Source organism: Ctenocephalides felis, unplaced genomic scaffold, assembly GCF_003426905.1.
Source record: "Ctenocephalides felis isolate EL2017-DRISC unplaced genomic scaffold, ASM342690v1 CF-g0.4_SCAFFOLD_01886, whole genome shotgun sequence".
Taxonomy (NCBI): Eukaryota; Metazoa; Arthropoda; class Insecta; order Siphonaptera; family Pulicidae; genus Ctenocephalides; species Ctenocephalides felis.
Window position 1 is genome coordinate 117,334,994 of NW_020538040.1, and position 18,040 is coordinate 117,353,033.

Consider the following 18,040-nt stretch of genomic DNA (forward strand, 5'->3'; position numbering starts at 1 on the left):
TATATTAAAAAATTATGAAAAGTTTCTCTTAAAAACATATATTTCGTAAACTTACAAAATATTTATATTTATTCTCTTGACATTATGGTTATTGAAAGAAATAATGAATATTTCTAGTATTGGAATTTGTCGATAAGTTTTGATTTACGTGCTGACTCACGCACGTTGTACAAAATAGCTAGGTAGATACCGAAGAAGTGTCACATGTACAGCATGTACAAGTTTTCGACTGTCAAGCCTACTGATTGTGGCATGCTGCAATGCGACGGCTTAAGGCTTATGCTCTAATAGCGTGGGGTGACGTCAAGCCAACATGACAAATCCCCAAGCCAAGGGCTGAGTCTCAACGGATCGCAGCGTGGTAACTGCTCTGCCGAGTACAACACCCCGCCAGGTACCTAAGTCGTTTACAAACGATTCCGAGTCTCTACATCGAACTAGTGACCCATGATCGGCCGCTATAGGCAAGACAGATATAACGGACGGATATCGCCCCTGTCCAGCGCCTCATTCGGCTAAAAATGGCTCGTGCGATAAACGGCGTGTGCCGAATACCTAATAAATCACATTGTATTGAGCCTTTCGACTCACGAGACTCTTAGAGATATCGTTGCTTACTTTGTCTAGAAAGGATACGGCCTTAGAGGCGTTCAGGCATAATCCCACGGATGGTAGCTTCGCACCGCCGGCCGCTCGACCGAGTGCGTGAACCAAATGTCCGAACCTGCGGTTCCTCTCGTACTGAGCAGGATTACTATCGCAACGACGATTCATCAGTAGGGTAAAACTAACCTGTCTCACGACTGTCTAAACCCAGCTCACGTTCCCTATTTGTGGGTGAAGAATCCAACGCTTGGCGAATTCTGCTTCGCAATGATAGGAAGAGCCGACATCGAAAGATCAAAGAGCAACGTCGCTATGAACGCTTGGCTGCCACAAGCCAGTTATCCCTGTGGTAACTTTTCTGACACCTCTTGCTGAAAACTCTTCAAGCCAAAAGGATCGATAGGCCATGCTTTCGCAGTCCCTGTGCACACTGAACAACGGGATCAAGCCAGCATTTGCCCTTTTGCTCTACGCGAGGTTTCTGTCCTCGCTGAGCTGGCCTTAGGACACCTGCGTTATTATTTGACAGATGTACCGCCCCAGTCAAACTCCCCGCCTAGCAGTTTCCTCGAATCGGATCACGCTAGAGTATTGTTGGCGATCGGCGCAATGGCTCACACCACTCTTATGCGCTTGGCTCTAGAAAACCGTGACAGTCGGAACGCAAGTTTTCGACGCACGCTTTCCGCCTAATCGAGTAAGTAAAGAAACGATGAAAGTAGTGGTATTTCACCGACGATATTACTATCTCCCACTTATGCTACACCTTACATGTCTCCTTACAATGCCAGACTAGAGTCAAGCTCAACAGGGTCTTCTTTCCCCGCTAATTTTTCCAAGCCCGTTTCCTTGGCAGTGGTTTCGCTAGAAAGTAGATAGGGATATTCATTCATTATTTATTCTTATTCCATATAGCTCGAGCTTTTACTCATTGCTATTTAGCGTCTACTTAATAATTGTTTATTTCTCAAATTTAAATATTATATTTGTGGGTGTTGTGCAGGACCTTTGGCCGTCAGTGGGCTAACGTTTCCATCCCTAACCACGTAGAGGCGGTCCTGCATTTCTAGCTTTAGTTTGGATTATAGGTTTTAGCTTTGGTTTTGTACTTCATTTCTGGTTTTAATGGCTCGTGCTGCAAAAGCAACAAGCCCCAGGTAATTGGCTTTGGTTTCCAGGTACACATCAAGGTTTGTGTTCCCTGCTATTTCAAAGAGGCTTTGTCTTCTTAATTCATCATATCTGTCGCACATGACCAGCATGTGCGTGCTTGTCTCGATTTCTCCACAGAAGGGACATTTGTCGTCTTCTGTGGCGCCCCTTGTGTAAAGTGTGTGCCTAAACGGACCGTATCCGGTCAGAATACACACGCACTCTCTGCTGGGTTTAAACCACTTGTTTCTTGTAGCGTATGTAATATCGCCAATGAAACCGTAGGTTATCCTACCCGTATTTGCCAATTCCCATCTTTTCTGCCATTCCAGCTTTATTGCTTCATTTATCATTTTAACCTCTAGATTGAGGGTTTCCCTGCTTGGGTTCGCTATTGGATTGAAATTATAATTGTTCCAGCTAATTTTCTCATTTCTTTTTACAAGGTTTATGATGCCTTGTTGTGTAATCTCTAGGTCTAGTAGCATTTTGCCACTTATTGTTTGTAATGCATTTGTTGCGGTGGTACGGCACGCCTTGGTGATAGTAGATAGGGACAGTGGGAATCTCGTTAATCCTATAATGCGCGTCACTAGTTAGATGACGAGGCATTTGGCTATTTTTTTTTTTTTTTTTTTTTTGGCTAGGAGGGGAATACATTTATGCACAATGGTCGCCAGGTTGACCAATAGTGTAGGACTCGGCCCGAAGGCAATACCCACTAAACCTAACTCCTAGTATTATGCCTGGGGGATGTTAAGCGCAGGCAACACGCGTGCAATTCAGGTGGTCATCCGATTCCTTGTGGCTCGTGTCTTGTAGTCGTTGTTTTTGACCATTTCGCAAATCCGTTTAGTCCTCCGATTATCGCTCTAGTAGAGATTACCTTCAATTCATTCTTATTTAATATCTTCTCCGACACTAGAAAATTAGCCGATTCCTCGTGCCAGACACCCCTGATGTTAAGGGTAATCGTGTTGTAAACCACTGTTGACACATTGTATTTCAGTTTCACTACGTCCTCCAGATTTTTATAATGTTCGATCTTCCGTCTGTGGGCTCCGGCCATATTAGTAGAGCTTCCTACAATTTGGGCGTCCAGTACAATTGCTTTCTGAGCCTGTGACGCGATCAAATCCGGTTTTCGAGTGCCTTCAGGCGTTTTGAAGGTAGGCTCCCAATCAACACGAGAGTGTGATTTCTCCAACGCTCGTTGGACGTAGTTACAGACTGCATTGTGTCGTTCTATACGTTGACGATGGCTACGGTGACAAGTTTGTAGGACGTGGTCTAGCGTCTCTGGAGCATTACAACCGGCCCTACAGTTCCTGTCCTCTGTTCTACCTCTAGTTGTTTGGGATCTCGTAGGCATTGCATTAATTCTGAACTTAATGCAATTCACGTAATCTTTCCCTGTCAGGAACTTGTTGCCTTCAGTCACCCACCGGTGTTGTGATGGTACTTTGGATGATTTTACCAATGGGGATCCGTCCACTGACTTGTGCAGTAGCCGAGCCCATCGTTCATCCAGTTGCTCCTGAGAGGCAAGGACGATGTTATTCTCCATTAGTTTCTTGTCACACTTTTCAATCTCCAGTTGGTGAAAGCTGGATTCACCCCAGTTCAGCTTAACCAGTCTATTTTTCCTCCTAAGAGGAACTAACCACCTTAATGATAGGAAAGATAGGCCCCCATCTTTACTATTTGCATAAAAATATGAATTAGTAATATCATTAGGTAGTCGCAGCCATGAACGAACTGCCTTTCTGACTGCATCATCGAGCGACTTCAAAAACCCTAGTTTGGCATTACCTAATGTTAATTGATGCATTAACTTAGGAATGCCAATGGTTCTTAGCGCAAATAACCGTTGTTGTGGTTTCAATGGTGCTTTGGTTATTTTTTCAATAGTTGACTGGAGTTTCGCTTTAAGATCACCAATATTGGCACCCTCGGGAGTGAATTCTACCCCCAAGTAAGTCCAGCCGTCGACCCTTGACTTTGCAGGTAGTGTTTGCGTCCCACATTTGAAGAAAATATCATTATCGACAAATGACTTCTTCACGTGCGGCACGTTCTTAATCGCTACCGTAAAGGACTTGTTGGTGTTAATCCTCAGGCCACAACTTGCGAGAAAATTCTCAGCATGACTGAGTAATGTCTGCAATCCCTTTACTGACGCTGCCACTTAAGAGAGTCATAGTTACTCCCGCCGTTCACCCGCGATTGCTTGAATTTCTTCACGTTGACATTCAGAGCACTGGGCAGAAATCACATTGCGTCAACACCCGCTAGGGCCATCGCAATGCTTTGTTTTAATTAGACAGTCGAATTTTCCTAGTCCGTGCCAGTTCTGAGCTGACCGTTGAATGGCGGCCGAAGAGTACGACTGACCGACCAAAGCCGGCACAGAAACCTCGCAGCAAGAAAGATCCGCGGGAGGCCTAGACACGGGACCGAGCTCGGATCTAAGTCACAAGGACAATTTCACCTCGCCCAGGCCCGGCACATCGGCCTACGCCCGCTTCCCAACCAAGCCCGGCACGCCCCGATCCTCAGAGCCAATCCTTATCCCAAAGTTACGGATCCAATTTGCCGACTTCTCTTACCTACATTTATCTATCGACTAGAGGCTCTTCACCTTGAAGACCTGCTGCGGATATGGGTACGAACCGGCGCGACACCTACCGTAGCCCTCTCCTGGATTTTCAAGGTCCGAGGGGAAGATACGGACACCGCCGCAACAGCGGTGCTCTTCGCGTTCCAAACCCTATCTCCCTTCTAGAGGATTCCAGGGAACTCGAACGCTCATACAGAAAAGAAAACTCTTCCCGTATTTCCCGACGGCGTCTCCAGGTCATTTTGGGTTACCCCGACAAACTCTCTTGCGAGGGCCCGACTTGTTAACGGTTCCGCTGCCGGGTTCCGGAATAGGAACCGGATTCCCTTTCGCCCGATAGGTGTGAAATTTTATTCAAAATAAAATACACCAACATCAACATAGGATTTCTCCTGGGGCTTAGGATCGACTGACTCGTGTGCAACGGCTGTTCACACAAAACCCTTCTCCACGTCAGTGCTCCAGGGCCTCGCTGGAGTATTTGCTACTACCACCAAGATCTGCACCGATGGCGGCTCCAGGCAGGCTTACGCCCAAACCCTTCTGCGCACACCACCGCGACCCTCCTACTCACCAGGGCGTCAAAACGAACTATTATGAACGTTTCTCATGCCCTGGCGGCCGAGTATAGGCACGACGCTTCAGCGCCATCCATTTTCAGGGCTAGTTGCTTCGGCAGGTGAGTTGTTACACACTCCTTAGCGGATTCCAACTTCCATGGCCACCGTCCTGCTGTCTTAAGCAACCAACGCCTTTCATGGTATCCCATTAGCGTCGTTTAGGCGCCTTAACTCGGCGTTTCGTTCATCCCACAGCGCCAGTTCTGCTTACCAAAAATGGCCCACTAGGCACTCTGATCCAAATCTCTGGCTTCACTATTCAAGCAAGTCAGAGATCTCACCCATTTGAAGTTTGAGAATAGGTTGAGGTCGTTTCGGCCCCAAGGCCTCTAATCATTCGCTTTACCGGATGAGACTCGCTCATCGATTGCCAGCTATCCTGAGGGAAACTTCGGAGGGAACCAGCTACTAGATGGTTCGATTAGTCTTTCGCCCCTATACCCAGTTCCGACGATCGATTTGCTCGTCAGAATCGCTACGGTCCTCCATCAGGGTTTCCCCTGACTTCGACCTGACCGGGCATAGTTTACCATCTTTCGGGTCCTAGCGTGTACGCTCTGAGTGCGTCTCTTCTCGCAATGAGAGTGAGACGCCTCGGGATTGCAAGCACGCATCCGTAGATGCGGTCCGTCATCCCTCAGTTTACTTAAGCAAACCTTTACGTTCATTGCGCCTTTAGGTTTTGTATTTCCCAATGACTCGCGCACATGCTAGACTCCTTGGTCCGTGTTTCAAGACGGGTCCTGAAAGTACCCAAAGCAATAGCATCGCTGACCGGTAATAGAGTCCGTTCGAGAACACGGTAGCTAACAGCTCGAGGCGGCATCGATGCCGGACTAGGTCCGACGCCCAATAACCGTCCGTGCTTGCAACCGGCCGAACGTTTAAAAGCGACCCTATACCATATCATTTATACCGTCTGGCAGTCGGCCGGAGCACGCGGGGTCTGGCGCGAATAAATTCGTGACAGGCTACCGCCGCGGTCGTAGATCGACACCAAACGGGTCGCGACGTCCTACTGAGAGAGAAGTGCATGCCAACGCCGCCTGACACATAAACCGACGGCGTATCGCGGGACGAATCCCGGTCAATCGCACGCCACTAAATGGAAGACAACTATAACATTGAATCTCTCCTTTCGATCTTTCGGGTTTCTCAGGTTTACCCCTGAACGGTTTCACGTACTCTTAAACTCTCTCTTCAAAGTTCTTTTCAACTTTCCCTCATGTACTTGTACTTGTTCGCTATCGGTCTCGTGGTCATATTTAGCCTTAGATGGAGTTTACCACCCATTTAGAGCTGCACTCTCAAGCAACTCGACTCTGAAGAGAGATCCTCTCGATACGCGCAACGGTCGCTACGGGCCTGGCACCCTCTATGGGTAAATGGCCCCATTCAAGATGGACTTGAACTCGCCGCAACGCACCGAGATAATCGGATCCTCCCTAACACTACATTTCCCAGCGTCCGTCTCCGGCCGTGGGATTTAGTGCTGGGCTCTTCCCTGTTCGCTCGCCGCTACTAAGAGAATCCTAGTTAGTTTCTTTTCCACCGCTTAGTAATATGCTTAAATTCAGCGGGTAATCTCATCTGCTCTGAGGTCGTATTATGATTATGATGTGCTCGCAAACGTTAGTAAGCAAGCGCACACAAAATCGACGAGGAACCTTTGAATCGTCCAAATTTGCCGGAACGAAACCGCATTTCGAAGAGTTCGGGTTTCCGGTTATCGGGAGGGTCGCAAGAATATAAAATCTCTAGGACACACAACCCGCCGTATTACCATAGAACGTCAACGAACGGAAATGTCCGATGTTGCAAAGTGGACTGGCTCACACGTTGAGTGAATTATTTAAGAGCACGCATATACGCGAAACTCCATCATTCGCCGGCAAGCCGCTTAAAGCAAGCGGCAGTCTGGTAATGTTATACGACTCTCAGCCGGAGGTGGTCCGGGAACAGTATCCGAGGACCGCAATGTGCGTTCGAAATGTCAAAGTTCATGTATCCTGCAGTTCACATGTCGACGCGCAATTAGCTGCGTTCTTCATCGACCCACGAGCCAAGTGATCCACCGTTCAGGGTAATTTTATATATATTTATACATGTTTCGATCGTGATTCCCTCGAAATCGTTTAAGATAACTCGGGCGATTCTGAAACTAGTATGGTTATTATGGTTACAATTAGTACACCGTAAAGCTTTCGCGTTTCGGTCCGAGATACAAAATCTCGTTTCAAAATTGAAATATGAATATTTCACTATGTGTGAGATTGAAAAATCTGCTTTCGCTGATTTTTCATTTTCTTAAAACAACGCAATGAAGCGAATGTTCAAATTCGCACAATTTGAATAAAATGTGCAGAGTATATAGAATACTAACGCAAGCGTTTAGTACAATCGACTTTAAAACACTAGACTTTCATCTAGCGCCCAAAGAATTAATTGAGCTATGCGTTTAAAGTATAATATTCAAAAAGAACGCCGTTTTCACAACGAACCTTATCATTCGCTCAGGCATCTGGCGATACCGAGCAGATATACATGGCAGTGCTCTCACACAATGCATAAGAGCGCTAAGCGGTTGTAAACCGCGTCACGCTGCTTTTGCACACTGCGCAATATTTTGCGACTAGCTCCGGTCAAGCGTTAATGAAACGAATGATCATTGCCAGAGGCTTTTGCCTACAGTATATTATACTATGGGAGCGCACAACATTTACTCTGCAACATTATATTGCGACATATAGCACACGTTTCATTCACTTAATAGTAAATGTACGTTAATGACGGAAACCTTGTTACGACTTTTACTTCCTCTAAATAATCAAGTTTGGTTATCTTCCCAGCAACATCGGCAATGTCGAAACGCTGCCGCGCACCGGTCCGAAGACCTCACTAAATAATTCAATCGGTAGTAGCGACGGGCGGTGTGTACAAAGGGCAGGGACATAATCAACGCAAGCTTATGACTCGCGCTTACTAGGAATTCCTCGTTCATGGGGAAGAATTGCAAGCCCCAATCCCTAGTACAAAAAGGCTTCAACGGATTACCTGGACCTTTCGGCCAAGGAAAACCTGCTGCTCTCTTCAGTGTAGCGCGCGTGCGGCCCAGAACATCTAAGGGCATCACAGACCTGTTATTGCTCAATTTCGTGCGACTAAATGTCGCCTGTCCCTCTAAGAAGATATATTTGTGCGCCGGTAGTGAGAACCACAACCAACAACGACCGAAGCCGAAGCGAAGGGTCTTTGCGATACCAGAAAGTACGTCTATTTAGCAGGCTAGAGTCTCGTTCGTTATCAGAATTAACCTGACAAATCACTCCACCAACAAAGAACGGCCATGCACCACCACCCACCGAATCAAGAAAGAGCTCTCAATCTGTCAATCCTTCCGGTGTCTGGACCTGGTGAGGTTTCCCGTGTTGAGTCAAATTAGGTCGCAGGCTCCACTCCTTCTGGTGCCCTTCCGTCAATTCCTTTAAGTTTCAGCTTTGCAACCATACTTCCCCCGGAACCCAAAAGCTTTGGTTTCCCGGAAGCTGCCCGCCGAGTCATCGGAGGAACTTCGGCGGATCGCTAGCTGGCATCGTTTATGGTTAGAACTAGGGCGGTATCTGATCGCCTTCGAACCTCTAACTTTCGTTCTTGATTGATGAAAACACATTTGGCAAATGCTTTCGCTTCTGTCCGTCTTGCGACGATCCAAGAATTTCACCTCTAACGTCGCAATAAGAATGCCCCCAGTTGTCCCTATTAATCATTACCTCGGAATTCCGAAAACCAACAAAATAGAACCAAGGTCCTATTCCATTATTCCATGCACACAATATTCAGGCGAATGAGCTTGCTTTAAGCACTCTAATTTGTTCAAAGTAAACGTACCGGCCCACCTCGACACTCGGTGAAGAGCACCTTTGGTAGGATTTTGAGTTGGGCCGCCTTTTTACGGGCTAAGCCCACCGGTAGGACGTCCCACAGACATGCCTGTTGAACACATCGAAAAATCAAAAAGCAACGTCGCTATGAACGCTTGGCTGCCACAAGCCAGTTATCCCTGTGGTAACTTTTCTGACACCTCTTGCTGAAAACTCTTCAAGCCAAAAGGATCGATAGGCCATGCTTTCGCAGTCCCTGTGCACACTAAACAACGGGATCAAGCCAGCATTTGCCCTTTTGCTCTACGCGAGGTTTCTGTCCTCGCTGAGCTGGCCTTAGGATACCTGCGTTATTATTTGACAGATGTACCGCCCCAGTCAAACTCCCCGCCTAGCAGTTTCCTCGAATCGGATCACGCTAGAGTATTGTTGGCAATCGGCGCAATGGCTCACACCACTCTTATGCGCTTGGCTCTAGAAAACCGTGACAGTCGGAACGCAAGTTTTCGACGCACGCTTTCCGCCTAATCGAGTAAGTAAAGAAACGATGAAAATAGTGGTATTTCACCGACGATATTACTATCTCCCACTTATGCTACACCTTACATGTCTCCTTACAATGCCAGACTAGAGTCAAGCTCAACAGGGTCTTCTTTCCCCGCTAATTTTTCCAAGCCCGTTTCCTTGGCAGTGGTTTCGCTAGAAAGTAGATAGGGACATTCATTCATTATTTATTCTTATTCCATATAGCTCGAGCTTTTACTCATTGCTATTTAGCGTCTACTTAATAATTGCTTATTTCTCAAATTTAAATATCATATTTGTGGGTGTTGTGCAGGACCTTTGGCCGTCAGTGGGCTGACGTTTCCATCCCTAACCACGTAGAGGCGGTCCTGCATTTCTAGCTTTAGTTTGGATTATAGGTTTTAGCTTTGGTTTTGAACTTCATTTCTGGTTTTAATGGCTCGTGCTGCAAAAGCAACAAGCCCCAGATAATTGGCTTTGGTTTCCAGGTACACATCAAGGTTTGTTTTCCCTGCTATTTCAAAGAGGCTTTGCCTTCTTAATTCATCATATCTGTCGCACATGACCAGCATGTGCGTGCTTGTCTCGATTTCTCCACAGAAGGGACATTTGTCGTCTTCTGTGGCGGCCCTTGTGTAAAGTGTGTGCCTAAACGGACCGTATCCGGTCAGAATATACACGCACTCTCTGCTGGGTTTAAACCACTTGTTCCTTGTAGCGTATGTAATATCGCCAATGAAACCGTAGGTTATCCTACCCGTATTTGCCAATTCCCATCTTTTCTGCCATTCCAGCTTTATTGCTTCATTTATCATTTTAACCTCTAGATTGAGGGTTTCCCTGCTTGGGTTCGCTATTGGATTGAAATTATAATTGTTCCAGCTAATTTTCTCATTTCTTTTTACAAGGTTTATGATGCCTTGTTGTATAATCTCTAGGTCTAGTGGCATTTTGCCACTTATTGTTTGTAATGCATTTGTTGCGGTGGTACGGCACGCCTTGATGATAGTAGATAGGGACAGTGGGAATCTCGTTAATCCTATAATGCGCGTCACTAGTTAGATGACGAGGCATTTGGCTATTTTATTTATTTATTTTTTTTTTGGCTAGGAGGGGAATACATTTATGCACAATGGTCGCCAAGTTGACCAATAGTGTGGGACTCGGCCCGAAGGCAACACCCACTAAACCTAACTCCTAGTATTGTGCCTGGGGGATGTTGAGCGCAGGCAGCACGCGTGCAATTCAGGTGGTCATCCGATTCCTTGTAGCTCGTGTCTTGTAGTCGTTGTTTTTGACCATTTCGCAAATCCGTTTAGTCCTCCGATTATCGCTCTAGTAGAGATTATCTTCAATTCATTCTTATTTAATATCTTCTCCGACACTAGAAAATTAGCCGATTCCTCGTGCCAGACACCCCTGATGTTAAGGGTAATCGTGTTGTAAACCACTGTTGACACATTGTATTTCTGTTTCACTACGTCCTCCAGATTTTTATAATGTTCGATCTTCCGTCTGTGGGCTCCGGCCATATTAGTAGAGCTTCCTACAATTTGGGCGTCCAGTACAATTGCTTTCTGAGCCTGTGACGCGATCAAATCCGGTTTTCGAGTGCCTTCAGGTGTTTTGAAGGTAGGCTCCCAATCAACACGAGAGTGTGATTTCTCCAACGCTCGTTTGACGTAGTTACAGACTGCATTGTGTCGTTCTATACGTTGACGATGGCTACGGTGACAAGTTTGTAGGACGTGGTCTAGCGTCTCTGGAGCATTACAACCGGCCCTACAATTCCTGTCCTCTGTTCTACCTCTAGTTGTTCGGGATCTCGTAGGCATTGCATTAATTCTGAACTTAATGCAATTCACGTAATCTTTCCCTGTCAGGAACTTGATGCCTTCAGTCACCCACCGGTGTTGTGATGGTACTTTGGATGATTTTACCAATGGGGATCCGTCCACTGACTTGTGCAGTAGCCGAGCCCATCGTTTATCCAGTTGCTCCTGAGAGGCAAGGACGATGTTATTCTCCATTAGTTTCTTATCACACTTTTCAATCTCCAGTTGGTGGAAGCTGGATTCACCCCAGTTCAGCTTAACCAGTCTATTTTTCCTCCTAAGAGGAACTAACCACCTTAATGATAGGAAAGATATGCCCCCATCTTTACTATTTGCATAAAAATATAAATTAGTAATATCATTAGGTAGCCGCAGCCATGAACGAATTGCCTTTCTGACTGCACCATCGAGCGACTTCAGAAACCCTAGTTTGGCATTACCTAATGTTAATTGATGCATTAACTTAGGAATGCCAATGGTTTTTAGCGCAAATAACCGTTGTTGTGGTTTCAATGGTGCTTTGGTTATTTTTTCAATAGTTGACTGGAGTTTCGCTTTAAGATCACCAATATTGGCACCCTCGGGAGTGAATTCCACCCCCAAGTAAGTCCAGCCGTCGACCCTTGACTTTGCAGGTAGTGTTTGCGTCCCACATTTGAAGATAATATCATTATCGACAAATGACTTCTTCACGTGCGGCACGTTCTTAATCGCTACCGTAAAGGACTTGTTGGTGTTAATCCTCAGGCCACAACTTGCGAGAAAATTCTCAGCATGACTGAGTAATGTCTGCAATCCCTTTACTGACGCTGCCACTTAAGAGAGTCATAGTTACTCCCGCCGTTTACCCGCGATTGCTTGAATTTCTTCATGTTGACATTCAGAGCACTGGGCAGAAATCACATTGCGTCAACACCCGCTAGGGCCATCGCAATGCTTTGTTTTAATTAGACAGTCGGATTCTCCTAGTCCGTGCCAGTTCTGAGCTGACCGTTGAATGGCGGCCGAAGAGTACGACTGACCGACCAAAGCCGGCACAGAAACCTCGCAGCAAGAAAGATCCGCGGGAGGCCTAGACACGGGACCGAGCTCGGATCTAAGTCACAAGGACAATTTCACCTCGCCCAGGCCCGGCACATCGGCCTACGCCCGCTTCCCAACCAAGCCCAGCACGCCCCGATCCTTAGAGCCAATCCTTATTCCGAAGTTACGGATCCAATTTGCCGACTAGACTAGAGGCTCTTCACCTTGGAGACCTGCTGCGGATATGGGTACGAACCGGCGCGACACCTACCGTGGCCCTCTCCTGGATTTTCAAGGTCCGAGGGGAAGATACGGACACCGCCGCAACAGCGGTGCTCTTCGCGTTCCAAACCCTATCTCCCTTCTAGTGGATTCCAGGGAACTCGAACGCTCATACAGAAAAGAAAACTTTTCCCGTATTTCCCGACGGCGCCTCCAGGTCATTTTGGGTTACCCCGACAAACTCTCTTGCGAGGGCCCGACTTGTAAACGGTTCCGCTGCCGGGTTCCGGAATAGGAACCGGATTCCCTTTCGCCCGATGGGTGTGAAATTTTATTCAAAATAAAATACACCAACATCAACATAGGATTTCTCCTGGTGCTTAGGATCGACTGACTCGTGTGCAACGGCTGTTCACACGAAACCCTTCTCCACGTCAGTGCTCCAGGGCCTCACTGGAGTATTTGCTACTACCACCAAGATCTGCACCGATGGCGGTTCCAGGCAGGCTTACGCCCAAACCCTTCTGCGCACACCACCGCGACCCTCCTACTCACCAGGGCGTCAAAACGAACTATTATGAACGTTTCTCATGCCCTGGCGGCCGAGTATAGGCACGACGCTTCAGCGCCATCCATTTTCAGGGCTAGTTGCTTCGGCAGGTGAGTTGTTACACACTCCTTAGCGGATTCCAACTTCCATGGCCGCCGTCCTGCTGTCTTAAGCAACCAACGCCTTTCATGGTATCCCATTAGCGTCGTTTAGGCGCCTTAACTCGGCGTTTGGTTCATCCCACAGCGCCAGTTCTGCTTACCAAAAATGGCCCACTAGGCACTCTGATCCAAATCTCTGGCTTCACTATTCAAGCAAGCCAGAGATCTCACCCATTTGAAGTTTGAGAATAGGTTGAGGTCGTTTCGGCCCCAAGGCCTCTAATCATTTGCTTTACCGGATGAGACTCGCTCATCGAATGCCAGCTATCCTGAGGGAAACTTCGGAGGGAACCAGCTACTAGATGGTTCGATTAGTCTTTCGCCCCTATACCCAGTTCTGACGATCGATTTGCACGTCAGAATCGCTACGGTCCTCCATCAGGGTTTCCCCTGACTTCGACCTGACCGGGCATAGTTCACCATCTTTCGGGTCCTAGCGTGTACGCTCTGAGTGCGTCTCTTCTCGCAATGAGAGTGAGACGCCTCGGGATTGCAAGCACGCATCCGTAGATGCGGTCCGTCATCCCTCAGTTTACTTAAGCAAACCTTTACGTTCATTGCGCCTTTAGGTTTTGTATTTCCCAATGACTCGCGCACATGCTAGACTCCTTGGTCCGTGTTTCAAGACGGGTCCTGAAAGTACCCAAAGCAATAGCATCGCTGACCGGTAATAGAGTCCGTTCGAGAACACGGTAGCTAACAGCTCGAGGCGGCAATAACCGTCCGTGCTTGCAACGGGCCGAAGGCTTAAAAGCGACCCTATACCATATCATTTATACCGTCTGGCAGTCGGCCGGAGCACGCGGGGTCTGGCGCGAATAAATTCGTGACAGGCTACCGCCGCGGTCGTAGATCGACACCAAACGGGTCGCGACGTCCTACTGAGAGAGAAGTGCATGCCAACGCCGCCTGACACATAAACCGACGGCGTATCGCGGGACGAATCCCGGTCAATCGCACGCCACTAAATGGAAGACAACTATAACATTGAATCTCTCCTTTCGATCTTTTGGGTTTCTCAGGTTTACCCCTGAACGGTTTCACGTACTCTTAAACTCTCTCTTCAAAGTTCTTTTCAACTTTCCCTTACGGTACTTGTTCGCTATCGGTCTCGTGGTCATATTTAGCCTTAGATGGAGTTTACCACCCATTTAGAGCTGCACTCTCAAGCAACTCGACTCTGAAGAGTCGCTACGGGCCTGGCACCCTCTATGGGTAAATGGCCCCATTCAAGATAGACTTGAACTCGCCGCAACGCACCGAGATAATCGGATCCTCCCTAACACTACATTTCCCAGCGTCCGTCTCCGGCCGCGGGATTTAGTGCTGGGCTCTTCCCTGTTCGCTCGCCGCTACTAAGGGAATCCTAGTTAGTTTCTTTTCCACCGCTTAGTAATATGCTTAAATTCAGCGGGTAATCTTATCTGCTCTGAGGTCGTATTATGATTATGATGTGCTCGCAAACGTTAGTAAGCAAGCGCACACAAAATCGACGAGGAACCTTTGAATCGTCCAAATTTGCCGGAACGAAACCGCATTTCGAAGAGTTCGGGTTTCCGGTTATCGGGAGGGTCGCAAGAATATAAAATCTCTAGGACACACAACCCGCCGTAATCCCACAGAACGTCAACGAACGGAAATGTCCGATGTTGCAAAGTGGACTGGCCCACACGTTGAGTGAATTATTTAAGAGCACGCATATACGCGAAACTCCATCATTCGCTGGCAAGCCGTTTAAAGCGAGCGGCAGTCTGGTAATGTTATACGACTCTCAGCCAGAGGTGGTCCGGGAACAGTATCCGAGGACCGCAATGTGCGTTCGAAATGTCAATGTTCATGTATCCTGCAGTTCACATGTCGACGCGCAATTAGCTGCATTCTTCATCGACCCACGAGCCAAGTGATCTACCGTTCAGGGTGATTTTATATATATTATACATGTTTCGATCGTGATTCCCTCGAAATCGTTTAAGATAACTCGGGCGATTCTGAAACTAGTATGGTTATTATGGTTACAATTAGTACACCGTAAAGCTTTCGCGTTTCGGTCCGAGATACAAAATCTCGTTTCAAAATTGAAATATGAATATTTCACTGTGTGTGAGATTGAAAAATCTGCTTTCGCTGATTTTCATTTTCTTAAAACAACGCAATGAAGCGATTGTTCAAATTCGCACAATTTGAATAAAATGTGCAGAGTATATAGAATACTAACGCAAGCGTTTACTACAATCGACTTTAAAACACTAGACTTTCATCTAGCGCCCAAAGAATTGATTGAGCTATGCGTTTAAAGTATAATATTCAAAAAGAACGCCGTTTTCACAACGAACCTTGTCATTCGCTCAGGCATCTGGCGATACCGAGCAGATATACATGGCAGTGCTCTCACACAATGCATAAGAGCGCTAAGCGGTTGTAAACCGCGTCACGCTGCATTTGCACACTGTGCAATATTTTGCGACTAGCTCCGGTCAAACGTTAATGAAACGAATGATCATTGCCAGAGGCTTTTGCCCACAGTATATTATACTATGGGAGCGCACAACATTTAGTCTGCAACATTATATTGCGACATATAGCACACGTTTCATTCACTTAATAGTAAATGTACGTTAATGACGGAAACCTTGTTACGACTTTTACTTCCTCTAAATAATCAAGTTTGGTTATCTTCCCAGCAACATCGGCAATGTCGAAACGCTGCCGCGCACCGGTCCGAAGACCTCACTAAATAATTCAATCGGTAGTAGCGACGGGCGGTGTGTACAAAGGGCAGAGACATAATCAACGCAAGCTTATGACTCGCGCTTACTAGGAATTCCTCGTTTATGGGGAAGAATTGCAAGCCCCAATCCCTAGTACGAAAAGGCTTCAACGGATTACCTGGACCTTTCGGCCAAGGAAAACCTGCTGCTCTCTTCAGTGTAGCGCGCGTGCGGCCCAGAACATCTAAGGGCATCACAGACTTGTTATTGCTCAATTTCGTGCGACTAAATGTCGCCTGTCCCTCTAAGAAGATATATTTGTACGCCGGTAGTGAGAACCACAACCAACAACGACCGAAGCCGAAGCGGAGGGTCTTTGCGATACCAGAAAGTACGTCTATTTAGCAGGCTAGAGTCTCGTTCGTTATCAGAATTAACCAGACAAATCACTCCAGCAACTAGGAACGGCCATGCACCACCACCCACCGAATCAAGAAAGAGCTCTCAATCTGTCAATCCTTCCGGTGTCTGGACCTGGTGAGGTTTCCCGTGTTGAGTCAAATTAAGCCGCAGGCTCCACTCCTTGTAGTGCCCTTCCGTCAATTCCTTTAAGTTTCAGCTTTGCAACCATACTTCCCCCGGAACCCAAAAGCTTTGGTTTCCCGGAAGCTGCCCGCCGAGTCATCGGAGGAACTTCGGCGGATCGCTAGCTGGCATCGTTTATGGTTAGAACTAGGGCGGTATCTGATCGCCTTCGAACCTCTAACTTTCGTTCTTGATTGATGAAAACACATTTGGCAAATGCTTTTGCTTCTGTCCGTCTTGCGACGATGCAAGAATTTCACCTCTAACGTCGCAATACGAATGCCACCAGTTGTCCCTATTAATCATTACCTCGGAATTCCGAAAACCAACAAGTAGAACCGAGGTCCTATTCCATTATTCCATGCACACAATATTCAGGCGAATGAGCCTGCTTTAAGCACTCTAATTTGTTCAAAGTAAACGTACTGGCCCACCTCGACACTCGGTGAAGAGCACCTTGGTAGGATTTTGAGTTGGGCCGCCTTTTTACGGGCTAAGCCCACCGGTAGGACGTCCCACAGACATGCCTGTTGAACACCGCAAGCGGTGAACCGACAGTGTGGAACACAGATTCAACTACGAGCTTTTTAACCGCAACAACTTTAATATACGCTATTAGAGCTGGAATTATCGCGACTGCTGGCACCAGACTGGTCCTCTAATAGATCCTCGTTAAATGATTAAAGTGTACTCATTCCGATTACGGGGCCTCGGATGAGTCCCGTATCGTTATTTTTCGTCACTACCTCCCCGTGGCCGGGAGTGGGTAATTTGCGCGCCTGCTGCCTTCCTTGGATGTGGTAGCCGTTTCTCAGGTTCCCTCTCGGAATCGAACCCTGATTCGGCGTTACCCGTAACAACCATGGTAGTCGCAGAAACTACCATCGACAGTTGATAAGGCAGACATTTGAAAGATGCGTCACCGGTACTAGACCGTGCGATCGGCACAAAGATATCAGAGTCACCAAGTCAAACGGTGAGCAAGGCAAGCCTGCCACCGATTGGTTTTGATCTAATAAAAGCATTCCTTCCATCTCTGGTCGAAACTCTATTTGCATGTATTAGCCTTAGAATTACCACAGTTATCCAAGTAATGTGGGTACGATCTAAGGAACCATAAATGATGTAATGAGCCATTCGCGGTTTCACCTTAATGGGCTTGCACTGAGACATGCATGGCTTAATCTTTGAGACAAGCATATACTATTGGCAGGATCAACCAGGGTGCTATATATATAATAGCATAGTGCGGTAAATGTCCCTCGGCGTCACCCGAGAGACCACACTTTGTATAGGAAAGTTTGATGAATATTTTTAAACAACGAATTTTCTTACATATATATATCTGAGTCGTACGATATTCCTGGACATGACGAACAGTTTACATCGCGACGTGAAATTTTATATATTCTGCGCTTACACAGAGGCTAGACCTTTAACAACCGTCGAAACGGCGGTCCGTACATGAAATTTGCGGTCCGCAGACCCAGTTAATTTCAAACAGTCTCTTTACCCTTCGTTAGATTGAAAACGTCGGGGCGAATTCATTATT

General features: G+C 47.0%; 2 non-coding genes and 2 pseudogenes across 2 annotated transcripts; all 4 read right to left on the bottom strand.

The window, feature by feature from the left end:
* Positions 1–316: 316 nt before the first annotated feature.
* LOC113378957 lies at positions 317–6,602 on the bottom strand (annotated as a pseudogene).
* Positions 6,603–6,929: 327 nt separating this feature from the next.
* Positions 6,930–7,084, bottom strand: LOC113378875. The gene has a single exon (XR_003367232.1). It is a non-coding gene; the product is annotated as a 5.8S ribosomal RNA (ribosomal RNA).
* Positions 7,085–8,938: 1,854 nt separating this feature from the next.
* LOC113378972 lies at positions 8,939–14,633 on the bottom strand (annotated as a pseudogene).
* A 327-nt stretch (positions 14,634–14,960) lies between these two features.
* On the bottom strand, positions 14,961–15,115 carry LOC113378881. Its single transcript, XR_003367237.1, has one exon. It is a non-coding gene; the product is annotated as a 5.8S ribosomal RNA (ribosomal RNA).
* Positions 15,116–18,040: the final 2,925 nt, after the last annotated feature.